Raw genomic sequence first — 27981 nt, forward strand, 5'->3', positions numbered from 1 at the left:
ACTGATATCTAATTCAAAATGGATTCGATAATAGTGTCTGCCCCACAGAGTTGCTTTGAGGATTAACTGAGGTGACATATGTGTGACACTGACTGGCCTATAAGAACTGCCTAATGAGTGGAGTTCCCCTCTGAGATGTCTGGGTGGTGGACCCTTCTGGGACTCTTCTGTTTCCTACTTGGCATCACGTCGGGCAGCCACTAGCTGAATATATTATCTGACCTCCTCAAGTCTCTTTATGTACTTCTCCATTCTCAGACCTAGAAATATGGTGTAATTCCTCCCCTAAAACCCAGAGTTACCTTCTCAGCTTCTTCAAACCATTGCACTGAACACTATTTCCCCCAAGTTCCTTCTGGCCCCCATTCCATGCCCTTCGCCCTCCTGTGCTGGCAGCATCTTCTAACTCCATAACTTTTCTCATCCTCTTTTTGGGGGTCCACAGCCCCATCCACAATCAGTCTGCCTGCTATGACGACTCCAGCGACCTTCTCTGTAGTTCAGCCTCCAGAGAGAGATAGTCCAGCTCTCGAGAGATTTTAAAAATAACAGGAAAAAACAATGATATAGGCATTCAGGGGAAGCTAATAAACAGTTCCGTGTGGTTGGGAAACCTACATTCTGGGAGTTAAATGCAGAGTTCATGGAGAACCAGGAAATGTCTTCATTCCCCACTTCATTCCAGGTCCTTCTCCAATTTGAGCAGCACTGTTTGAGTTCTTAGTATTTTAGAGAGATGGTCTCATTTCATTTTAAACTAAGCCTGTAAGTAGACACATTTATTATCATCGTCCTGATTTTATAGATGTTGAAATTGAAGCTTACACTGATATTCAGGGTCCCATGGGCAGGGAGTAACTCAGACATTCTGGCTCCAGGGCCTGTCCCCTTAACCACTGCTCTAAACTCAAGGATTCAAGGCTACTATGGTTTTCAGGCTAAGAGAAAGTAACTATCTTAGCCTAACCAGTTTTTCTAAGACTTTGGACCCTGATTATCCTACTGATACATTTTAATGAGCCTAGGAGAAAGGATCTGACAAAGATAAAAATGTTAGTACACTGCTCTCAGAGCTCCAGAATTTTCCATAGCATTAAGGTAATAAAAATAATAGCTGTCATTGAGTATTAACTATGTGATGGTGCTACAGTAGGAACCTTCCGTATTTCATTTAGTTCTTAACATGACCCTTCCAAGTACTTATTATTATCCTCACTTTATAAGAGAAAACTGAGGCTTAGAAATCCTTAAGTAACTAAGTAGATGAGATGGGATTTAATTCAGGTCTCCCAGTCTCCAAAGCCCTTGTTCTTTCCAAGATACTGTCTTCTAATTATTTTCTTTCCTTTTCAAAAAAGCATGCATTGAAATCTTGTCCTGTAGTCTCTGACCTATGACCATCTTTAATTCTGTATGAAAAGATTTAAATGAGAAAGAGATTTAAATGATTCAAGTAATCAATTTCTGATTATCTCAAGTTGCCAAACAAAGTGAATTTATCCCATGAGCCAAGACCTTTCACCAAGAAAAGGAATAAAGCGAACACATTATTTTATCTTTCGTTATGTGGTTTTCGACTCCCAGTGAAAGGAACTCAGCTGTAAAATTAAGAAACAAAAACCAAATGGTTCACAATGAAGTTCTGGAATCTATTCTCTTTAACAGGTAAGAGAAGGGGGAGAAGGGAGGAACTGGGCTAAATAACTAAAGGAATTTTGGAAAGATCATATTCCATGGAAAGAGCGTGAGGGTTTGGGTTCTAATCCCAGTTCTGCACAAATCATATATTCTTGAATCGGTCACTTTTATATCTCTGAGATACAGTTTCCTCATCTGTAAAATGGGGCCAATATCTACCTTGCTCAACCCATTAAATTGATGGAAGAATTAAAACGAATGAAGATGTATGAAAGTATTTTATAATTTTAAAAGTCTATTTGAATACATTGCTCTGCCATCATCATTGCCTTTGGAGTTAGATGGATCAGTCCTAATTCAGTCACTCACTGTATCTGGGATGTTGCTCAAGTCGCCTAACCTCTCTGTCCTTCCACTTCTCATTTATAAAATGGATGTAGTGAATGTATGTTACCTAATTCTGGTTAGTTACCAGAATTTAATCCCCCCTTCTGTCATCCTAGCATTATCCATACTTTTCATTCAGGAAGCCACCTCTCCCCCATGGAGTTTAGAAATTTTAGGTCACCTGACTGCACCTTCAGTTTGAAAGATTAGTCTTGATTGAACTAAGAAAATCAGGGACTACAATCCACCTTGTCATAGGGATTGATTTATAAGTAGCATAATCTGATAACCAAAGAGATTGGTTCAGAAATAAGCAAATTTAATACCCCCCGCTGACCAATGAAAGGCACTGGAGGTTTGCAGATGAATTGGAGCACTGGGTAAGAAGTTTTCTAGTTCTTAAGAGATAGTACCTTAGGCGTGGAGTCAAGATGGCGGCATGGGAAGACGTGGAGTTCGTGTCTTCCCGTAACTAGGACACCTGCTGGACGCTGGTGGGGGACCCTCAATGCCCAAAGAGACAGGAGGAAGCCCCAAGTGAACTGGTAGGACGTGGGGGGACTGACGGGGGGAGGAGAAGTGGAGGATGGACAGGACCAGTGCCCCTGAGGGGTGGCTGAGAGGGGAGAGGGGTTCCCACGCCTGGAGGGACCCTTGGGGGCTCAAACTGGGGGGAATGCACTGAGCGTTTCACCTGCCAAATCGGCAGGGGAAGTCTGCCGGGTCCTACACCCTCAGAGGCCCCGTCTGGGCCACAATGGTCCTGGGGGCGTAGGAGGGAGGGTGGGGGGAGAACAAGAGAGGCAGGCAGGAGGGGCCCTCCAGAATGCAGGAGCAGGAGAAGAGTGGAGGGCGCTGCCCTGCCCACTTGGGCAAGGAAACCTGCTGGGCTCCCAAGCGGGGTCCCCCACTCTGTTGAGCCTAAGCCCCACGCCCCACACTCACCAGGGTCTTTTCCAGCCCTGTGGGTCCTAAGCATAGGCCCCACCCAGCACCCAGACCCCACCCCTGCCTAGGCCCCACCCTCCACAGCCAAGGCCTTTTCCTCCTTTATTTTTGTTTTTTTCCCTTTTCTTTTTTTCCTTTTTTTTTTTTTTTCTTTTTTTTGCGGCACGCAGGCCTCTCACTGCTGTGGCCTCTCCCGTTGCGGAGCACAGGCTCCGAACACGCAGGCTCAGTGGCCACGGCTCATGGGCCCAGCCGCTCCGCAGCATGTGGGATCTTCCCAGACCAGGGCATGAACCCGTGTTCCCTGCATCGGCAGGCGGACTCTCAACCACTGCGCCACCAGGGAAGCTCTTTCCTTCTCCTTCTATTGTGGTTCTTTTTTACCTTCCATTTGTTGTTTCAGCTCTACTTTTATTTTTATATTCTTTCTAATATATCTGTTACTTTCCTAGTCTAATTTTATTTTTTACTCTCTGTTATTGTTCTCCTTTTTTTTTTTTTTTTTGCTACTCTGTGCAGCTTGTGGGATCTTGGTTCACGAGCCAGGGGTCAGGCCAAAACTCCTGCAGTGGGAGCTCTGAGTCTGAACCACTGGACTAATAGAGAACCTCAGACCCCAGGGAATATTCATCGGAGTGAGGTCTCACGGAGGTCCTCATCTCAGCATCAAGATGCAGCTCTACCCGACAGCTTACAAACTCCAGTGTTAGACTCCTCAGGCCAAACAACCAGTAAAACAGGAACACAATCCCACCCATTAAAAAAAAAAAGAGAGAGAGACAGTAAAAATATATGTCACAGATGAAGGAGCAAGGTTAAAACCTACAAGACCAAATAAATGAAGAGGAAATAGGCAATCTACCTGAAAAAGAATTCAGAGTAATGACAGTAAAGATGATCCAGAATCATGCAAATAGAATGGAGGCATGGATTGAGAAAATACAAGAAATATTTAACAAAGATCTAGAAGAACTAAAGAACACACAAACAGAGATGGAAAACACAATAACTGATATGAAAAATACACTAGAAGGAATCAATAACAGAATAACTGAGGCAGAAGAACGAATAAGTGAGCTGGAAAACAAAATGGTAGAGATAACTGCCAAGGAGCAGAATAAAGAAAAAGGAATGAAAAGAATTGAAGACAATCTCAGAGACCTCAGGGACAGCACTAAATGCACCAACATTTGAATTATAGTGGTCCCAGAAGAAGAGAAAAAGAAAGGATCTGAGAAAATATTTGAAGAGATTATAGTGGAAAACTTCCCTAACATGGGAAAGGAAATAGTCACCCAAGTCCAGGAAGTGCAGAGAGTCCCATACAGGATAAACCCTAGGGGAAACACACCAAGACACATATTAATCAAACTAACAAAAATTAAATTCAAAGAAGTTATTAAAAGGAGCAATGGAAAAAACATACAAAGGAATCCCCATAAGGTTATCAGCTGATTTTTCATCAGAAACTCTGCAGCCAGAAGGCAATGGCAGGATATACTTAAAGTGATGAAAGAGAAAAACCTACAACCAAGATTACTTTACCCAGCAAGGATCTCATTCAGATTTGATGGAGAAATCAAAAGCTTTTCAGACAAGCAAAAGCTAAGAGAACTCAGCACCACCAAACCAGCTTTACAACAAATGCTAAAGAAACTTCTCTAGGCGGGAAACACAAGAGAAGAAAAAGACCCACAAAAACAAACCCAAAACAATTAAGAAAATGGTAATAGGAACATACATATCGATAATAACCTTGAATGTAAATGGATTAAATGCCCCAACCAAAAGACACAGACTAGCTAAATGGATACAAAAACAAGACCCATATATATGCTGTGTACAAGGGACCTACTTCAGACCTAGGAACACATATAGACTGAAAGTGAAGGGATGGAAAAAGATATTCCATGCAAATGGAAATCAAAAGAAAGCCGGAATAGCAATTCTCATATCAGACAAAATAGACTTTAAAATAAAGACTGTTACAAGAAATAAGGAAGGACACTACACAATGATCAAGGGATCAATCCAAGAGGAAGATATAACAATTATAAATGTGTATGCATGCAACATAGGAGCACCTCAATACATAAGGCAAATGCTAACAGCCATGAAAGGGGAAATCAACAGTAACACAATCATAGTAGGGGACTTTAACACCCTACTTACACCAATGGACAGATCATCTAAACAGAAAATAAATAAGGAAACAGAAGCTTTAAATGACACAGAAGACCAGATAGATTTAACTGATATTTATAGAACATTCTACCTGAAAGTGGCAGAATACACTTTCTTCTCAGGTACACATAGAACATTCTCCAGGATAGATCACATCTTTGGTCACAAATCAAGCCTCAGAAAATTTAAGAAAATTGAAATCATATCAAGCATCTTTTCTGACCACAACACTATGAGATTGGGAATCAGTTACAGGAAAAAGAACTGTAAAAAACACAAATACATGGAGGCTAAACAGTGCACTACTAAATAACCAAGAGATCACTGAAGAAATAAAAGAAGAAATAAAAAAATACATAGAAACAAATGACAATGAAAACACGACAGCCCAAAACCTATACAACACAGCAAAAGCAGTTCTAAGAGGAAAGTTTATAGCAATTCAGTATCACTTCAAGAAACAAGAAAAATCTCAAATAAACAATCTAACCCTACACCTAAAGCAACTAGTGAAAGAAGAACAAAGAAAACCCAAAGTCAGTAGAAGGAAAGAAATCATAAACATCAGAGCAGAAATAAATGAAATAGAAACGAAGAAAACAATAGCAAAGATCAATAAAACTAAAGGCTGGTTCTTTGAGAAGATAAACAAAACTGATAAACCCTTAGCCAGACTCATCAAGAAAAAAAGGGAGAGGATGCAAATGGATTAAATTAGAAATGAAAAAGGAGAAATCACAACTGACACCACAGAAATACAAAGGATTATAAGAGACTACTACAAACAACTATATGCCAATAAAATGGACAACCACGAAGAAATGGACAAATTCTTGGAAAGGTACAATTTTCCAGGACTAAACCAGGAAGAATTAGAAAATTTAAACAGACCTATCACAAGTAATGAAACTGAAACTGTAATTTAAAATCTTCCAACAAACAAAAGTCCAGGATCAGATGGCTTCAAAGGCAAATTCTATCAAACATTTAAAGAAGAGCTAACACCGATCCTTCTCAAACTCTTTCAAAAAATTGCAGAGGGAGGAAGACTCCCAAATTCATTCTACAAAGCCACCAACACCCTGATACCAAAACCAGACAAAGATATCACAAAAAAAAAGAAAATTATAGACCAATATCACTGATGAACATAGATGAAAAAATCCTGAACAAAATACTAGCAAACAGAATCCAACAAGATAGTAAAAGGATCATACACCATGATCAAGTGGGATTTATCCCAGGGATGCAAGGATTCTTCAATATACGCAAATCAATCAATGTGATACACCATATTAACAAATTAAGGAATAAAAACCATATGATAATTTCAACAGATGCAGAAAAAGCTGTTGACAAAATTCAACACCCATTTATGATAAAAGCTCTCCAGAAAATGGGCATAGAAGGAAACTACCTCAACATAATAAAGGCCATACGTGACAAACCCACAGCAAACATCATACTCAATGGTGAAAAACTGAAAGCATTTCCACTAAGATCAGGAACAAGACAAGGATGTCCAGTCTGGCCACTCTTATTCAACATAGTTTTGGAATTCCTAGCCATGGCAATCAGAGAAGAAAAAGAAATAAAAGGAATACAAATTGGAAAAGAAGAAGTAAAACTGTCACTGTTTGCAGATGACATGATACTAGATACACCCTAAAGATGCCACCAGAAAACTACTAGAACTAATCAATGAATTTGGTAAGGTTGCAGGATACAAAATTAATGCACAGAAATCTCTGGCATTCCTGTACACTAACAACGAAAAATCAGAAAGAGAAATTACGGAAACAATCCTATTTACCATCACAACACAAAGAATGAAATACCTAGGAATAAACCTACATAAGGAGGAGAAAGACTTGTACTCAGAAAACTGTAAAACACTGATGAAAGAAAGTGTTTATGTCAAAGATGACATAAAAAGATGGAGAAATATACCCATGTTCTTGGATTGGAAGAATCAATATTGTGAAAATGACTATACTACCCGAAGCAATCTACAGATTCAATGCAATCCCTGACAATCTACCAATGGCATTCTTCACAGAATTAGAACAAAATATTTTACAATTCGTATGGAAACACAAAAGACCCCGAATAACCAAAGCAATCTTGAGAAAGGAAAACGTAACTGGAGGAATCACGCTCCCCAGCTTCAAACTATACTACAAAGCTACAGTAATCAAGATAGTATGGTACTGGCACAAACACAGAAATATAGATCAATGGTACAGGATAGAAAGCCCAGAGATAAACCCATGCACATGTAGTCACCTACTTTACAACAAAGGAGGCAAGAACATACAATGGAGAAAAGACAGCCTCTTCAATAAGTGGTGCTGGGAAAACTGGACAGCTACATGTAAAAGAATGAAATCTAACACCATACATAAAAATAAACTCCAAACGGATTAAAGACCTAAATGTAAGACCAGACACTATAAAACTCTTAGAGGAAAACATAGGAAAAACAATCTTTGACATAAGCCACAGCAAGATCTTTTTTACCCACCTCCTAGAGTAATGAAAATAAAAACAAAAATAAACAAATGGGACCTAATGAAACTTAAAAGCTTTTGCACAGCAAAGGAAACCATAAACAAGATGAAAAGACAACCCTCAGAATGGGAGAAAATATTTGCAAATGAAACAACAGAAAAAGGATTTATCTCCATAATATACAAACAGCTCATGGAGCTCAATAAACAACCCAATTGAAAAATGGGTGGAAGACCTAAATAGACATTTCACCAAAGCAGACATACAGATGGCCAAGAGGCACATGAAAAGATGCTCAACGTCACTAATCATTAGAGAAATGCAAATCAAAACTACAATGAGGTGTCACCTCACACCGGTCAGAATGACCATTATCAAAAAATCTAGAAACAATAAATGCTGAGAGGGTGTGGTGAACCCTCCTGCACTGTTGGTGGGAATGTAAACTGATACAACCACCATGGAGAACAGTATGGAGGTTCCTTAAAAGACTAAAAATACAATTACCATATGACCCAGCCATCCCACTACTGGGCATATACCTTGAGAAAACCATAATTAAAAAAGACACGTGTACCACAATATTCATTGCAGCACTATTTACAATAGCCGGGACATGGAAGTAACCTAAATGTCCATTGACAGATGAATGGATAAAGAAGATGTAGTACATATATACAATGGAATATCACTCAGACATAAAAAGAAACGAAATTGAGTTATCTGCAGTGAGGTGGATGGATCTAGAGTCTGTCATACAGTGTGAAGTAAATCAGAAAGAGAAAAACAAATACTGTATGCTAACGCATATGTATGTAATCTAAAAAAAAAAAAAAATGGTACTGATGAACCTAGTGGCAGGGCAGAAGTAAAGACGTAGACATAGAAAGTGGACTTGAGGACATGGCAGGGGAGGGGGAAGCTGGATGTGAGAGAATAGCATCAACATATATACACTACCAAATATAAAACAGATAGCTAGTGGGAAGCAGCTGCATAGCACAAGGAGATTAGCTCGGTGTTTTGCAACCACCTAGAGGGGTGGGATAGGGAGGGTGGGAGGGAGGCTCAAGAGGGAGGGGATATGGGGATATATGTATGCATATGGCTGATTTGCTTTGTTGTGCAACAGAAACTAACACAGCATTGTGAAGCAATTATACTCCAATAAAGATGTATTTAAAAATATATAATATAAGAACTAAAGTTAACTTAAAGAACAAGTTGAAGATAAGAAACGGAAATTAAAACAACTAATTATACAGAAAAAAAAAAGAGAGAGATAGTGCCTTAAAAACCCTTTACATTTCCACTTCTGGGCATGATAGAATAACTGATACCAGACTAACCTTCCTACAGTAAACAACTAGAAAACTGGACAAAATTTATAAAACAACTATTTCTAGACACCATACAACTGGCAGCACAGAATTGTGACTCCTGAAAGAAGGAAAACAAGTGAGTTGAATCCAATGATTACCCCAGCTTTCTACCTGGAGATATTTACCAGACATTGACTCCAGGAGGAGGAATCCAAGCAGAGCACAGCAGTCTCCATAAGCTGAGGTTACAAAGGTCAGCGTTCAGGGGCGCCAAAGTGGCTAGAACTTGTATGGAGCACCAGAAAGGAATGAGGTGCCTAGATCAATTGCTCCATAAATCTTCATGGGAATCACCTTGAATATTCGGTCAAATAATAAGCTGTGTATTTATAGGATGAGAACATACAAGAGCAACCACTATAGGAAAAAAACTTATGTGGAGCTATAAGTTGAACAACTATCAGAACTTTCAGAGTGTTAATAAACCTTTCGGTCTGACCAATCAAAGTGGAGAAACCTCACTGAACACTCAGGGCATTCATTAGAATCCACAGAAGGCTACACTTTAGGAAAGATAGAGTGAAGGCTACCTGAAGTGTCAAAATGCCTTAAAAGGATCAAGATCTAGAACTAAAGTAATTGCTTTGCAGAATAAAATCCAATGCTGATTAAAGGAAGGCAACAAAACCCAGACACTCAACAATGTAGTCATCACATTGTCTAGACTCCACTAGAAATGATTATACATACTCAATACCATTATTCACTAGATAAATGAAAATCAAAACTGCAATGAGATACCACTCCACACCCACTAGAATGGCCATAATTAAAAAAATATGGAAAAAAAACAAGTATTGGTAAAGATGTAAAGAAATTCTCACATTGCTTTTCAATAAATTAAACCTAGAATTACTATATGACCCTGCAATCCCATTCCTAGATATATACACAAAAGGATTGAAAACATGTGTTCAAACAAAAACTTGACATGAATGTTCATAGCAACACTACTCAAAATAGCCAAAAGGTGGGAACAACCCACATGTCCATCAACTCATAAATGGATAAACAAACTGTGGTATGTCCATCCAATGGCATATTATTCAGCCAAAAAAGGAATGAATTACTGACATGAATTACAACATGACAACTTGAAAACACTGTACTAAGTATAAGAAGACAGATACAAAAGATCACATATTGCACAATTTCATTTATATGAAATATTCAGAATAGGTAAGTCCATAGAGATAGAAAGCAGATTAGTGGTGACTAGGGGGTGGTGGAAAGAAGGAATCAGGAATGACTGCTTAATGGGTACAGGTTCCCTTTTGGGGTGAAAGAAATGTTCTGGAACTAGATAGAGGTGATGGTTGCACAACACTGTGAATATACTTAATGCTACTGAATTGTAAATTTTTTAATGGTTAAATTGTAAATTTCATGTCATGTATATTTTACCACAATTTTAAAAAATTATTATTAAGAAGTAGGAAAATTCTTGTGTGTGTGTGTGTGTGTGTTTTCTTGTTTGGCACTTTTGTTATAAAACAAGGAGAAAAATCAGACAATAGAAATAAACCCAGGAATAAAAGAGATGATGGGATAAGCAGACAAGGACTTTAAAACAGTGATTATAACCATGTTAAATTACTGTATTACTTATCTGTTGCTGTGTAACAAATTAACCCAAAATTTAGCAATGTAAATAGCAAAAATATATTGTATTATCTCACATTTTCCAAAAATGAGAAATTCAGTAGTATATTAGCTCGTGGTTCTAGCTAAGACCCTAACAATTCCTTAAGCATTTAATATGACAAATTTTGCAGTATATATAAAAGACAATAAACTACAAAGGGCAGTAAAAGCCAACATGGTAAGTATAGTAATAAAATGGCAAACGTGGCAGTAAATATAAAAGATCTTTTCTGGTTTTTTAATTTCTCTCAAAGATAATTGGAAGAATTCTCTGGTTATGACAGACGAAGTCCCCTCGTCTCTGCAGAAACAACTATGAAACGTAAATATGAACAGAGTGCTGAGACCTTTATCCTAAGACAGAACCCAGTGGACTCAGACAGGCAAGAAAGACAGAAAGCTTATGTGTCACATCTTACAGGAAACACAAAAATCACTAGGTAAGGCTTGCCTGGTTATGTCATAATCTTGAATAATCTCAGGAGAAAAGCAATAGGGTTCACGTAAAAAACTTAGATGAGACCCAACTTAGCATACACTGGGGAATAAAATGAAGTTCAAACCAAACAGTGCTGGTATATGAATTTATTTTTAGGACTTGTTCGCAAATCAAGATTCTCTATTAGATTGCCAAGGAAAAAGTGAAATATCTGTCCCGATGGAGTTAAACATGGAGCAAAATTCTAAAATTCTCCATCTATCCGCTCTTACGTGGCATCAAAGTGATGTGCTTCCCGCCAGTTGGGATGCTCCCAGCGCCTGATAACCAAGAGCCATTTGAGAGCTGTGAGAAGTCCTTCCAGACAGCTTTCTTAGACAATGTAATTAAGCTTCTTGTTTCCATGAGTACCAAATTATTTGTTTTAAAAAGATTTCCTATGACCTCACATGTTTTTAAATTTGGGGACTTCATGTCTTATTTAGAAAGTCAGCACAGGGACTTCCCTGGTGGTCCGGTGGTGAAGAATCTGCCTTCCAATGCAGGGGATGCAGGTTCAATCTCTGGTAGGGGAACTAAGATCCCACATGCCGGGGGGCAACTAGACCTGCGTGCCACAACTAGTGATCCCACGCGCCTCAACTAGAGAGCGCGCACACTGCAACGAAGAGCCCACACAAAAGATCCTGCATGCCGCAACGAAGACCCGACACAGGCAAAAAAATAAAAATTAAATTAAAAAAAAAAAAGACAGCACAGCCTCCATCTGAGCAAAGTAACATGATATGACAGGATAACTGGGCATGTAGTTCACCCCAGTCATGCTCAGACCAGGAAACTGCAGAAGTACATGAATCCTCACCATGAGCGTGGAACAAGGGAGGTGTATGAAGGGGATTGTGGGACTATCAAGGGAGAACAATGCCCCCTTCTTCCAAGTGAAACAAATTAAGATGTAAAAATTCAGTGATGCTCGATTTTGACATCATCAGTGAATGGGGTTAATCTCTTCTGCTCTTTGGTGTTTCAGCATGGCTACAACCTCCTGTCTTCTTTGGGATTTAGATTAATTCAACAAACCTCTCCAGCACCGGCCCCCAGCCCTTGATGTACACTGGAGTTACTGGGGAGCTTAAACAACTACTCATGCCTGGGTCCCATTCCCAGAAATTCCGATTTAATTGGTCTAGAGTGCTGCCCAGGCATCCACTTATTGTAGAAGCTCCCTGCTAATTCTAACAGGCAGCAAAGTTTGAGAACAGGGTCTCTACTGCTTTGTTAGTGAAAGCGTGGGCTGAGGGCCTGGGAACTCGTTAAAAAGGCAAATCTTAGGCACCATCCAGATCTACAAAATCAGAATCTCCACTTTAATAAAACCCCCAGCTAACGCGTATGCATATTCAGTCTGAGAAAGGATGCTCCAGTTCTCTGTATCCTCCTTCTATTCCGCAGAGCAATAGTTCTTGTCCTGGCTATGCTTTAGAATCATCTGGAGAGCCTTTAAAAAGTACTGATGCCTCGTCCTCCCTCCAGAGATTGTTAGAGTGTGGTCCAGGCATGTTTTTTATTTTTATTTTTTTAAATGTCCCTAAGGAATTTAAATGTAAACTCAAGGCTGAGAGCCACTGCTATAGAAAGATAGTTTTCGTCTATTAATTTAACAGCCTTTGGTATAAAGGCTGTTTATTTCTGTTAAAAATTTAGGGTCCCCGGGAGCAATAACACTTTGTTCTGTTTTTCTACATTGGTTGTCAAATGTTAACGTGCAAAGGCAACAATTGAGTTGCTTATTAAAATGCAGATTACCTATAACAAAAAAGAAGCAGATTCACAGATATAGAGAACAAACTAGTGTTTACCAGTAGGAGGAGGGAAGTGGGGAAGAGCAAAACAGGGGTAGGTGATTAAAAGGTACAAACTAGGGCTTCCCTGGTGGCGCAGTGGTTGAGAGTCCGCCTGCCGATGCAGGGGATGCGGGTTCGTGCCCTGGTCCGGGAAGATCCCACATGCTGCGGAGCGGCTGGGCCCGTGAGCCATGGCCGCTGAGCCTGCGCGTCCGGAGCCTGTGCTCCGCGACGGGAGAGGCCACAGCAGTGAGAGGCCCGCGTGCCATAAGAAAAAAAAAGGTACAAACTATTAGGTATAAAATAAGCTACGAGGATATATTGCACAACACAGGAAATATAGCCAATATTTTACAATAACTATAAATGAAGTATAACTTAAAAAAATTGTGAATCACTATACTGTACACCTGTAACTTATATAATATTGTACAGCAACTATACTTCAGTTTTTAAAAATCTTATCAAAATGCAGATTCCCAGTGTCTCACCTTCAGAGAGCTTCCTGGAATGGGGCCCAGAATCTACATTGTTTATAAGCCCCATTGGAAATTCTGGTGTGTATGGTCCTTGTATCACATTTTGGAAATCACTGCTAGCTTCTGACAGAGGAATCTGAGTGTAGACTTTGACGGGGATAGGGAGAGAAAGAAGGGCATGTTAAGGGCCCAGAGTACAGGGGGAGGGAGCAGAAAGAAGTGGTGCAGGCAAAGCACAATATGGAGCTCCTTCATCCTCAGGAACAAGCAGTAAAGATCAAGCTCTGCTGTACCAGGCTACTTCCTGTCCAGCCAACTCCAAGTTGCCCAAGGAGCAGCAGCTTGCCTGACCTGAGCGAGCGCCATCATGGAAGCCCCAGGACAGGGAGACCGGTTAGGCTCTTCATTGCTGCTTCCGAGGGTTCCCAAAGTTTTCCCTTTCCCTTCCTGACCCACCAGATTAAGAATTAGAAGAAACAGAATTTACTCTGGAACCTGAAAGAACACTGTTCAAAACCCCAAATCCATCAATGTACATTGCCCTACAGAAGTGTGTGAACAACCATACGTGGAATCTTTGTAAATCAACTGATATTTTGAATCACTACCCAACATCACTAATAATCAGGGAAATGCAAATCAAAACCATAATGAGCTACCACCTCATACGTCTTAGGATAGCTGTTATCAAAAAGACAAGGAACAAGTATTGGTGAGGATGTGGGGAAAAGGGAACCCTCACACACAGTTAGTGGGAATGTAAATTGGTAAATTTTCCTATGGAAAATAGGAAGGAGGTTCCTCAAACAATTAGAAATAGAACTATCACGCGATCCAGCAATCCCACTGCCGAATATATATATCCAAAGGAAACGAAATCAGTACCTTGAAGAAGTACCTGCATTCCCGTGTTCATTGCAGCATTATTCACAATGACTAAAATATGGAAACAACCTGTGTCCACTGATGAATAAAGAAAGAAAATGTGGTATATATGTGCATACACACACACAACGGAATATTATTCAGCCTTAAAAATGGGAAATCCTACCATGTGAGACAACATGGATAAACCTGGAGGACGTCAGGCGAAGTGATATAAGCCAGACACAGAAAGATGAATACTGTATGATCTATGATCTCACTTTTACATGGAATCTAAAAAAGTCAACTCATAGAAGCAGAGGTTAGAATGGAGATTACCAGGGGCTGGAGGGTGGGAGATATGGAAAGATGCTGGTCAAAGGGTATAAACTTCCAGTTATAAGATGGGTAAGTTCTGGGGATCTAATGTACAGCATGGTGACTATAGTAAATAATAGCATGTATTCAAAAGTTGCTGAAAGCAAATCTTAAGTGTTCTCACCACGCACACACACACACATACACACACACACGAAGATAACTACATGAGTTGATGTGTTACTTAGCTTGATTGCTGCAATCATTTCACAATGTATCACCTTGTACACCTTAAATATATATGTTTTATTCATCAATTATACCTTAATAAAGCTAGAGGAGAAACACTGTAGCAGGGAAAAGGGGCTTGCAATTTAAACGAATCCCCTGATAATTTCTGCATTTCTGACTTTCTTAATAAAGGAGGACGTATTGACTGTTGATAGAGTCATTAGTGGATTAAGTAAGAAAATGCACTTAAAACATTAGGACTGGCCCTTCCCTGGCGGTCCAGTGGTTAAGACTCCGAGCTACCACTGCAGGGGGTGCAGGTTTGAACCCTAGTCAAGAGAACTAAGATCCTGCACGCTGTGCAGCGTAGCCAAAAAAAATTTAAAAATAAAACATTAGCACAGTCCCTGGTACATAGTAATATTCAGAAAATGTTAGATATTATTTTTCCTATGATGATGGAATTTGTATAACCTAGACCTCAGAAGACCTATCTATCCCTTCCCACCTCAGGGTCATAACCAGTCCTGGGAGCCTTAATGGGATTTACGTCTATTATACAAGAGCTTGCAGATGGACACGTTCTTCAGGCAAAGTCACAATCTGTCAGTGACTGACCAAATGCTAACCCCCTAGAGAAGGTCAGAGTGAGCAGAACAGGGAAACCCAGCCCACAGTCTCCACTGGTAAGGAGCAGTTGTGATTCTTTTTCCCTAACAAATCCATTCATAAACCATTTGGTCTCATTCAGGGCAGGTTTACTATGTAAAGACACAGGTTTAAATCTCTTCTAATCCCTCATGGTTATTAGTTCCACTTTACTGATGCGAAAAGGTCTAGAAAGTGACAAAGCAACCATTAAGAGCTGGGTCTGTCTGTATCCCTAGCACAGGTTGTAACCACTCTGTACAGTCACCTCCCTCGGGAACTATTGTCCCAATAAATGTTCACTTTGTCACACTATCAAAATAAGCAAAGGCAAGTTGTTTGTAAGATGATGCTCAGTCATGCTACAGAAGACCTCAACCACTGGAAATGATCCCAAATGACAGAATGTAAGCTCTCTCTCTTAAAAACCAGATTCCATATAAGAAGTTGGAAAGATACTGGCTATTCACATGAGCCTAATTTACCTCGTTTGTGAAGTGACTTTCTTAACGACGAATCGGGATGTCAGGCAGATCCAAAAGACAGTCATTTACCCACTGGAAGCCTCCATGAAGAGTCTGAGCACCTGCTCTACCACCTGAACTCACCCCTGAGCCCTGCCACCCAGCGTGCCTGGTTGTGGACTCGGCTCCACAGACTTTGCCCCAGTGTGTCCTCTATGAAGGGTACACAGCTACAATGTGATCTGATATATGTTTGCATTGTAAAATGGTCACCACCGTCAAGTTCAGTAACACATCCACCACCTCACATAGTTACCATTGTGTGCGTGCATGTTAGAGTATGTGTGTGTGTGTCTTTATTCCTGTGCTCGGGCTTTCTCTAGTTGTGGCGAGCGGGGGCTACTCTTCGCTGCGGTGCGCGGCCTTCTCACTGCCATGGCTTATCTTCATTGCGGAGCACGGGTTCTAGGTGTGCAGGCTTCAGTAGTTCCTGCATGCAGGCTCAGTAGTTGTGGCTCGCGGGCTCTAGAGCGCAGGCTCAGTAGTTGTGGCGCACGGGCTTAGTTGCTCCGCGGCATGTGGGATCTTCCCACCCCAGGGCCCGAACCCATGTCCCCTGCATTGGCAGGCGGATTCTTAACCACTGCACCATCAGGGAAGTCCCAACAAGACAGTATTTTTAACTACAGTCACCATGAGGTACAGATGCCCAGAACTTATTCACCTTATAACTGGAAGTTCATACCCTTTGACCAGCCTCTCCTCATTTCCCCCACCCCAAGGCCCTGGCAACCACCCTTCTAGTCCCTGCTTCTGCTTCTGGGAGTAGACTTTTTTAGACTCCACATAAGAGTGAGATCACCTAGTCCCTCCCTTCCTTCTTAGTCCAAGGGCTCCATCTGTACTGTCTGGCAGTCCCAGGTTTCAGGTTGGAGGCCCCATTACACTTGCTGTACCAGCGGGTGTTCTCAGATGCCAGGGGCCGACATTTGGTGGGGATCTACATCCAGAGTAGGACCACAAGATGACAGCAGCAGGGCGAGGTAACCCAGCCCACGATTGTCCGGAGCACTTAAGGAAATGAAATCTCAGCAGGTTTCCGATTTTCCTCTTAATTAGCTTCCTCCATTCCCTTAGGCGTTTATTCCCTTAGCGGGATCCTACACCATAAACTTTCCTTTGTCCCGGCTCAAGGGTATTAAGTAAATACCTGGCAGCCACTACCAGCAGCTTTAGAGGACTTTCTGCAGCCCACACCAGGCCCCCTGGCCTGACAGCTTCTGCTAATGCTAACTGGAGTGCATGGATCACACTTTCAGTCCAGAGGAGAGGATTTCAACAGTGCTGCTCAGCCTGCCTAGACCTCCTGCCACAGGAGTCCTAGAGTCTCTTGCGAAGAGCTTCTGTCATGTGCACTTACTCCTGGCAAGTCTCCCAAAGGGGCAGCAGGTGTTTATTTTATACACATTAAAGGACTTGCTTTCCTGTATCTCTAGGTGTTCTGAGATGGAGAGGTCAAAGGACAAACACAATAAACCCATAACTATAATAACATTAATTCCATTTGAAACAGATTGAAGCAACTCAAATTATGGATCCAATGGAGCCAATGTTAATTCTACAGATAAATGTTATAAATCTAGAAACAAAACAGACTCACAGATATAGAGAACAGACTTGTGGGTGCCAAGGGGGAGGGGAGTGGGGGAGGGATGGATTGGGAGTTTGGGATTAGCAGATGCAAACTATTATATATAGGATGGATAAATAAGATGGTCCTACTGTATAGCATAGGGAGCTATATTCAATACTCTGTGATAAACCATAATGGAAAAGAATATGAAAAAGAATATATAGGGCTTCCCTGGTGGCGCAGTGGTTGAGAGTCCACCTGCCGATGCAGGGGACACGGGTTCGTGTCCTGGTCCGGGAGGATCCCACATGCCACAGAGCGGCTGGGCCCGTGAGCCATGGCCGCTGAGCCTGCGCGTCTGGAGCCTGTGCTCTGCAACGGGAGAGGCCATAGCAGTGAGAGGCCCGCATACCGCAAAAAAAAAAGGATATATATATATATATATATATATATATATATAAAACTGAATCACTTTGCTGTACAGCAGAAATTAACACAACATTGCAAATCAACTATACGTCAATAAAATGTTATAAATCTCATCACCAGGTTAGTTAAGGTCACACATCATGTGAAAATGACACTGACATCTGGTGACCTGGAGGGTCTGATTCTGCCAACAGCTGCTCCCTCTCCTGAACCTTGACGGCTCCATAGGTCTGTCCAGCATGATCACTATGTTACGTTTTTAAAGAAGAAAGTGGCGAAAGTTAAGAGAGAGAAGAGAATTGGGGAGAGAAGGGACATCATTCTACTTCTATATTAGAAAACCTGAATCTTTATTTCTATGGCTGAATTATGCTTCCAGGTAAAATGCTGCTAGATAATGTCATGCAAAATGTTGCAGTTGAAATGTTTATCTTTGCTTCCTTTAGTTGGATGAAGATAAAAATTCATTCATTTGTTCATTCATTCAACAGGTACTGGGGTTGTAGTTTAGAGAACGAAGGGTTGCTTTATTATTCCACCTAGACAAAGGGACATCCCAGGACTGTTCTGAATAAAATGGGAGGTAAGATCACCCTAATTATTGAGCACTTTCTATATACATTGTGTAAAAACAGAAAATGTCTGGGGGGGGGGGGTGGAGGAGCTGTTTTTCATTCCTAAATCCAAAATCAGTGCTAACGCCCACTTGCTCTCAAAATACCTGAAAATTTTGGTGAAACCTATTGGTTCTTTCAAGTAAAATAAAAATATGTGCTCAGGTCATCCAACCACTGTTTTTTCTGGCTTGGAACAATTCTCTCTACCAAATAGGATCCAGGTTCTTCCCTGTATTTTTGAGAAAAGGTTGAATTTGAATAGATAATTCTTTTTTATTTGCATTCATACATGATGAAGAGGTCCCTGAGACCTAATCTTAGCAAAAAAAATTTGTTCTCTTTCGAAAATGAGGAAATCACTGAATCACCACTCAAGGGAACATTACACAGATGGTGAAGATCTATTTTAAATAGTCAAGCAGGACACAGTACAAAAAAATACACATATGTGTGTAAATACAAATATGTATAGATAGATAGGTAGGTGGATATAGTTTTAGAAAGACGAGCATAGTTGGTGTTAACTCATGTTTTCATAGAACAGCATTTAAGGTTTAGAAATAAATTTTGCCCACATTATCGCAGTTGATTCTCACAACAATTGGCTTAGATAGTATCCCTAGCCCCATTTTACAGTCAAGGAAATTAACTACTATACATAGACACAGACTGGCACTTGAAGCTTTTAACTCAGATTCCACTGATCTTCTTACAATAAAACAATAGTTCATTAGAGATGTTTAAGGGATAATGTTTATAAAAAGAGTCCCTATACCTCCATCAGATTTGAAACTTTTCAAAGCACTTTCACATTTGTTTATTCAATATTCTTAAAGGGACTACTATGCCGCGCACACTTACTAGATACCAGAGGCACAGAGGTGAATAAAACTCTCCCTTGTTATAAGGAATTGGACATCTAATGTATAAGACAGATAAGGAAACTGGTCCACTTCAGTAGTTCAGTGAAATGAAGGATGGGCACAATACGCCATGAACCACAGAAAAGAGCACCAAGTCCAAGTTCTGGGGACCAAAGAAAGCATTCCACTGGCGTAATGCCTGCAAGAGAAGTAGGAGTTTGCTTAAGCACATGAGCTCATGACCTCAAGTCAGGAAACATCAGGCTATATTAAAGCAACACAAGTTGTCTGTAAACAGTTGTAGGAAAAGATGTGTTTCAGGATAGAATGTTGGATAAGTAGCCAGGCCCAGGATGAGAGCCTGGAATGCTAGGCTAAGGAAGTTGAAATGAGTCTATAGGTTTAGGATGCCAAGGAAAGGAGAAAGAGGTGAGACAGGAGACAGGGAGACACCTGGGGAAGCAAATGCAATAGGCTTGGCGAAAGATGGCTGGGATCTAAATTTAAGAGGAGGAGGAGGAAAGCATAACCAGGAAATATTTAAGATGTAGAGTCCGTAGGATGAGGGGTGAGAAGAAAGCAAGTGTAACTCTGAGTTCTTTAAGTAAGTTTCATGAACCAGGATGGGGCATATAGAAGATGAGCAGCATTTCTGAGGGACCCCAGTAAGCTCACTTTTTTGGGAGTTTGGGATTAGCAGATGCAAACTATTATATATAGAATGGATAAACAACAAGTTCCTACTGTATAGTACAGGGAACTATCTTCAATATCCCGTAATAAATCATAATGGAAAGTAATATGAAAAAGAATGTATATATATGTATAACTGAATCACTTTGCTGTACAGCAGAAATTTAATACAACAGTATAAGCCAACTATACTTCAATAAAATAAATTTTTAGAAAGAAATTCACTTTTGTACATATTGAGTATAAGTGCCCTATAGAGCAGTGAAGTGGCAAGACCTAGAGAGAACTGGCAATCAACTCCTGAAGCTCAGGGGAAAATTCTAGGTGGTAGATACAGATTTGAGACTCCAGTGTGAGGCCAAAGGTGAAGCAAAAAAAAAAGGCCATTCATTGGACAGGGGAACAGAAGAATACTTCAGGTGGGGAGACGGGAAAGGATTTTTAAATAGTAGAAGGCTGTTATCCTGTTTTGTTTTATTACAGAGCTAATTAGTTGGAAATATGTGTTTTAATCAAACAATATGTAGAAAAAAAATTCCCCCTCACCTTGTTTTATTAGGAAATATACGTGTACCTCCACAGTCTTTTCCCTTATTAAATGGACTTTGAATCATATATACTGAAAAACAAGATTAAAGGAAGCTTTTCTTCCATGATGTCAAATTGATGAATGTGCGGTGACCTTTCATAGAGGGAGTTGCACTAGGGAGAAGGGGACATAGTTCTGGAAGCCCCAGAGCACTGACCTCCAGTGTTTCTGCCAGTTCCAGCACCATTTCATTCAGCCTCTCCACGTACTCGTATCTAAACAAATACTTTCAACCTCCACCCACCCATGTTCTCATCCCTTTCAAATATCAGATGTAGAGGTCCCCACGGCCAGTAATAATGCCAAAGAATGACTGAAATCTCTCTCTAGTCCTGGGAAACAGGCCATGTAATAAGAAAGAGGGAGGTAACTTCGCTAAGTGTCCCACAGTGAAGTCACTTTTGGCTCCGTTCTGATTGTCCAAATGGCCTGAGCAACTGGATCCCATCATCTCAAGAAACGGCTTCCTACAGTGTGAATATGGCTCTGACCTTTGTGACCTTGGATCATACTGTGGGCTGAATTGTCCCCTACCCTAAATTCATATGTTGAAGTCCTAACCCCCAGAACCTCAGAATATAATTAAATTTGGACATATGGTCTTTAAAGGGTGATTAAGTTAATGAGGTCTTTTGGGTGGATCATAATCCAATATGACTGGTGTCCTTATAAGAAGAGGAGATTTGGACACAGATGCACAGAGAAGGCCAAGTAAGGGCACAGCAGGAAGGCAGCCATCTGCAAGCCAGGGAGAGAGGCCTCAGCAGAAAACCAAACCTGCTGCTACCTTGATCTTGGACTTCCAGCCTTCAGAACTGTGAGAAAATATATTTCTGTTGTTTAAGCCACCTAGTCTGTGGTACTTTATTATGCAGCCCTAGCAAACCAATACAGGCACTTATTAAACATGGCATAAAATATGTGCCAGGGATTTCCCAAAATGAAGTTAAATGGAAAAAAAATCAGGCTTGTTTTGCAATTGAGGGTATTGATGATACATAACTGTATTTTGTAAAATCTTTTCATCTATTTACACATTCTATAGAAGTCTAACCATCCAGGAGAGAAGCTAGTGTGTGATTACTTGAATTTTATATCGTCTTTGCTACAGAATTCACTGATGAGTAGGGTTGCATGAAATTACATCCATTCTATGGCTCAGATGTTGTACCACAAGATACAGTGAACTGCTTTAGACAGATTGTATTGAGTTGATTCTGCAAAACTCTTAATATTTGAAACACAAAACTCTAAATATCATATAATATTTCCAAAGCAGAAAGAATAAAGTGTGGATAGTATCTCTGCTTGTGTACCAAGTTATATTTTCCCCTCACTTTTCCCTGTTTGATTTGTCACCAAGTCTTCTGAAATAGCCCTCACATCTGTCTTCCCACCCAGACTGACTGTCACTGCCTTCATTCAAATCCTTATAATTTCTGGCACATCCTATTAGCCACTGAACTAAACCTTTCAAAGGGAATGAACTGCTGTTGGTGGGGATGTAAATTGGTGCAGCCACTATGGAAAATGGTATGGAGGTTCCTCAAAAAGCTAAAAAAAAATGTTTTCATATGATCCAGCAATCCCACTCCTGGGCATATACCCAGACAAAACTACAATTCAAAAAGATACATGTACTCCTATGTTCATAGCAGCACTATTTCCAATAGCCAAGTCATGGAAGCAACCTAAATGTTTGTCGATAGATGAATGGATAAAGAAGATGTGAGATAGATCTATATCTATATCTATATACATATACATATACAACGGAATATTACTCAGCCATAAAAAAGAATGAAATAATGCCATTTGCAGCAACACGGATGGACCTAGAGATTATCATACCAAGCAAAGTAAGTCAGAAAGAGAAAGACAAATACCATATGATATCACATATATGGGAAGCAGCTGAATTGCATGGGGAGATCAGCTTGGTGCTTTGCGACCATCTAGAGGATGGGATAGGGAGGGAGACACAAGAGGGAGGGGGATATGGGGATATATTTATACATATAGCTGATTCACTTTGTTATACAGCAGAAACTAACACAACATTGTAAAGCAATTCTACCAATAAAGATGTTAAAAAATAATAAAATAAAAATAAAATACAATACAAATGAACATATCTACGAAACAGAAACAGACTCACAGAGAGAACAGACTTGTGGCTGCTAAGGGGGAGGGGGTGGGGAAGGAAAGGATTGGAAGTTTGGGATTAGAAGAGGCAAACTAATATATATAGGATGGATAAACAACAAGGTCCTATTGTATAGCACAGGGAACTATATTCAATAGCCTATGATAAACCATAATGTAAAAGTATATGAAAAAGAATATATATATGTATAACTGAGCCACTTTGCTGTACAGTAGAAATTAACACATTGTAAATCAATTATACTTCAATAAAATTTTTAAAAATACATTTTTAATTAATTTTTTTTAAGGGAGTGAAATGTTGGGGAATGGTTAAGGAGCACAGTCACTTGAGTTAGAGTCCCAGCTCCACCTAAATGTGTGACCTGACCCAAATCTAAGCCTCAACTATTCATGATTAAAATAGAGGTAATTAGTAGCAGTACTCTCCTCACAGCACTGTTAGAAAATTAAGTGAAATAAGTAGAAAGCATGTGGCATAGTACATAGTAAAATACTCAGAAAATATGGGGTGTACTATGATTAATCTTTTAGAATCCATCACCCTACAACGTTTTGTCATGCTCTCTTATGCAGAATTTCTTTATGCAGAAATTCCAAGATTTTCCCATGCTGAGATTTCTTGTCATCTATAATATGAAAACAATAGGCCTGTTGAATGTTCTGTTTCAGACAGCACAGGCTTCTCCTGCCCAAGTCTCCTCAGTGAAGGGCCCCACGCTCCCTGTTTGAAAATCCCGGTCCTAACTGACATTTCCCAAGTCCCCACTAAAATCCCTTCTCCATAATACCCTCTGCTCCAACTTCTTTTTCCAAAGCACCAAACTCATCTTAACAATCCTTCAGTGGTCTATTCTGGTTCAGGAGATGAAGCCCAAACGCTGTGACATGGCCCACAGCACCTTGGTCAAATGCCTCAGCCTCCAAATTCTCATCTCCAGCCATGAGGCCCAGCCCACAGCCTGGCAAATGGCAGGAGCTCAGCAAATGTTTGTTTGCTGAGAAGAGAACCTGAAAAACTCACACCACAGGCCCGAAGGCTTGCTTCTCCTCCATCTGCATCCGTGTGTTGTGTTGTTTCCTCCGGGGGCTGCCATAACAAATGACCACAGATTGGTTCTCTCACAGATCTGAGGCCCAAAAGTCTGAAATAAAGGTGCTGGCAGAGCCATGCTCCCTCTACAAATTCTATGGAAGGATCCTTCCTGCATCTTTCAGCTTCTGGTGGCTCCTGGTGCTCCTGGGCTTGTGGCTGCATCACTCTCATCTCTGCATCCATCTTCACGTGGCCTTCTTCCCTGTGTCTGTTCTGTGTTTGTGTGTCAAATTTCCCTCTCTTTCTCTTATAAGGACACTAGTCATTGGACCCAGGACCCACTCTAATATCATTTTGAGCTCCTGAACATAATATCAATAATATCTGCAAAGCCCCTAGCTCCAATAAAGTCACATTTGCAAGTACCTGGGGTTAAGAGTTGGACATATCTTTTTGAGGAACATGATTCAACCCACTACAACTTTCAAGGGTTAGGGAGGTCGAGGAGGGAGGTGTGACTGGAACACAGAGAGCTCTGACCATGTTCAGGAAGGAAATGGGATGTTCATTTGCAGTTCAGAGATCAAAGCTATCTGGGTACTAAGTATGCCATCTGGCAAGATCTCCTGAACCAGCCCAGGGTAGCAGGGGAGCAATGTTTTCTGCCCAGCTGTTTTGTTTCAGATCCACATGTTAATGGTATGGGTTTTTGCTTTGGAACTGTGGAAGACTATTTATTAATAAGGCAAATTAGAGGAAAGAAAAAAATCACATAAATCCCTACATTCTCACATCTTTTTTCCCCATGTTTAGGTTTTAGTTTGGGTTTTTTATAATAGGTAATTTAAAATTAAACCTGCACATAACTTAGAGTTTATAAGGTTTGTTATAAAAAGGAAAATAGATCACAAAACAAAAATAGCAATTCATAGCTCCCTTCCATCTCCTGCTAGTCAAAGACAACCACTCTCAAATCTTTCAGCTGATTCTTTAAGCATCTACTTCCATATATTCAGTACCAGGCTTATAGTAATTGCTCTTGCTTTGTCAGCTTCAGATGTTGTTTATCAGCCGGCTGGTGCCTTGGCCTAGATGGCTCTTCATGTCTCCCCCACTTCCACCATCACCACCACCACTACCACACACACACCACGCACACACTCACCCACGCACACATACACACACAATCACACGCTTCCTATTGCCTTGTACTTTTGACATGCTTGTATATTAATTTTAGTTAGATCAAGAGTCAGTGTTTACATTATCCACAGTTGAGGCCAGAAGTATGCTGTTTTTTGCTTTGTTTTCTAGATATTTATCACTAATACATTTTCAAATTTTTCTGCATTGTCTAAATCTCCTCTCAATATTCTATTAATGCTTCTTTTGGAGCCCTGACTTGTTTTCACCGGTTCAGTTGTTTCCTGTGCCTGCCACACACCTGCCGTCCTGGGCTCTCCCCTGGCCCTCACCTGGAGGATTCCCTTCATCCCTGTCTCCCACGGGATCTCCTGTTTCCCAGGCCCCCATCTTCCGTTTCATTTGTTTACCCTCGTTGTGATGGAGCACTTCCTCTAGTATCTTCCTAAGAAAGGATGTCAATTCCTAGAGACCCTGAAGTTCTGAAAATATCTTCAGTCTATTTCATATTTAATTGATGTGCTGACTGGGAATAAAATTCTAAGTCAAAAATAATTCTTTCAGAATTTGTAAGAAATTGCTCCACTGATTTCTAACTTTCTCAGTTGCTACTGAAAAATCCACAATCATTCTCTGCCAACATCTTCTCCCAACCACCCACCTCTACCTCCAAGCTTATAAGATGTTCTCTTTGTCCCCATGGTTCTGTCATTCCATGAGGATGTGAGGACCAGCCAGAAGCAGGAAACCAACCGTACTCCCAGATGGACATTGTTAAGACTTTTAAATAAAGGAACTAGTTACATAGGCCATGATGAAAAGAACCAGGGATTTGCAGACACTTTGGGACCAGCAAGTACAGAAAGCTCTCAGCACTCTTTGATGTGAGGGGCCAGGAAAGAAGAAAGAAATATCTGTAACAGATTCTGTCGCGTGCAGCAGCTCTAGACAAAGGATTGCCCAAGGGAACTGTAGCAACAGCAAGAGTAGCCACTTTTAGGACTATGTATAATCTTGTCATAGCTGGGGTCGTCTGGTCGTGATGACAGAAAAACCACATTTTTGTCCTCACTCACGTAATCTCCCCAGTGGCTGCTTGGTGCTTGCTGGCTGTATACTGGCCTCTGGCTTATCAGATACTCCTTCCTATATTTATATATAACAAAGGCTTTCTTTTTGCTGAGGAAGAGGGTGTGCATTAGCTGTGGACACAGGAAGGAGATCAGTTGGTAGAACCTAGTCCTTGCAATTTAGTTGGAGAGTCCAGCTGTCCAGCAGGGACGAAGTACAGCTCTTGGGCCGCTCCCCCAGGGCCCTGCACAAAGGCCAGTTTGGGCAGGAAAGAAATAGACAATGGGATGCTGAGGAGAGTCCACGGCTGCTGTGGGCGGATCAAGTGTGATCTCTCTGATTGAAGAGCGTGGCGCGGGACGCCAGTGGGGAATTCAACACACATACCTCACGATGCCGGTCTAATTTGTAGATTTTATCAGCACAAATTTCCTGAGGTGGAAGATGTAGTGATGGCGAAGGTAAGGTCCATTGCTGAAATGGGAGCTTATGTCAGCTTGCTGGAATACAACAACATCGAAAGCATGATTCTTCTGAGTGAGTTGTCCAGAAGGCGTATCCGTTATATAAACAAGCTCATCCGAATTGGCAGGAATGAATGTGTGGTTGTCATTAGAGTGGACAAAGAAAAAGGATGGACTGATTTTTCAAACAGAAGAGTTTCTCCGAGGAAGCAATCAAATGATCAAATGTGAAGATAAATTTACCAAATCCACAACTGTTTACAGCATTCTTCGTCATGTTGCTGAGGTCTTAGAATACACCAAGGACGAACAGCTGGAAAGCCTGTTCCAGGGGACTGCTTGAGTCTTCGATGACAAGTACAAGAGACCCGGATACGGCGCCTATGATGCATTTAAGCACGCAGTCTCAGACCCATCTATTTTGGATAGCTTAGATTTGAATGGAGATGAACAGGAAGTACTCATTAACAATATTAATAGGTGTTTAACCCCACAAGCTGTCAAAATTCGAGCAGACAGTGAAGTGGCTTGTTATGGTTATGAAGGCATCAATGCTGTAAAAGCAGCCCTGAGAGCAGGTCTGAATTGTTCTACAGAAACCATGCCCTCAAGATTAATCTAATAGTTCCTCCTCGGTATGTAATGACTACAGCCACCCTGGAAGGAACAGAAGGCCTCTCTGTCCTCAACCAAGCTATGGCTGTCATAAAAGAAAAGACTGAGGAAAAGAGGGGCGTCTTCAGTGTTCAAGTGGAGCCCAACGTGGTGACAGATACAGATGAGACTGAACTTGCAAGGCAGCTGGAGAGGCTAGAGAGAGAAAACGCAGAAGTGGATGGAGACTGTAATGCGGAAGAAATGGAAACCAAAGCCGAAGGTTAACTTTGTGGGCAACAGAGTCCAGTTTAAGGAACACAAAGCAGTCCTCCTGGCTGTTAACCCTAGACTTGAAAGTTTTCCAGTATTGAAAGATTCAAAGTTGAGTAGTTTTTATTTCGAAGTATTTAAATGTTCCGACAGACCAAAATGTGAAATGCCCTCCTAAATGTCAGCTGTTTTCACACAGGAGCTCTAACATCTTGAGCATTTTTTCAGGGAGTGGCCTAATTTCACTAGAGACAAATCTTTAAGAACAGTCATAAAACGGGGCGTGTGATTTCCATTTCTGATGTCTCCAGATTGGCGCCCCTCTGTAGTTCAGTGCCTCCACGAGCCTTACCAGGGGCACCCAAAGCAAATGGTCCTAACCTTTCTATATAAAATGTATCAAGCAAACATTAAATAAATTTCTGGGAT

At 40.8% G+C, this 27981-nt stretch overlaps 1 protein-coding gene and 1 pseudogene across 5 annotated transcripts in view; one reads left to right on the forward strand and one right to left on the reverse strand.

The window, feature by feature from the left end:
* LPAR1 (lysophosphatidic acid receptor 1) overlaps positions 1-27981 on the reverse strand; it is a 400858-nt gene that overhangs the window by 198318 nt on the left and 174559 nt on the right. The gene's annotated exons all lie outside the window — the stretch shown is intronic.
* Positions 13697-27567, forward strand: LOC307188921 (eukaryotic translation initiation factor 2 subunit 1-like; annotated as a pseudogene). The gene is made up of 3 exons: positions 13697-13849; positions 16867-17024; positions 26568-27567. The product of its transcript is annotated as a eukaryotic translation initiation factor 2 subunit 1-like (transcript).

Source organism: Stenella coeruleoalba (genome assembly GCF_951394435.1).
Source record: "Stenella coeruleoalba genome assembly, chromosome: 7".
Taxonomy (NCBI): Eukaryota; Metazoa; Chordata; class Mammalia; order Artiodactyla; family Delphinidae; genus Stenella; species Stenella coeruleoalba.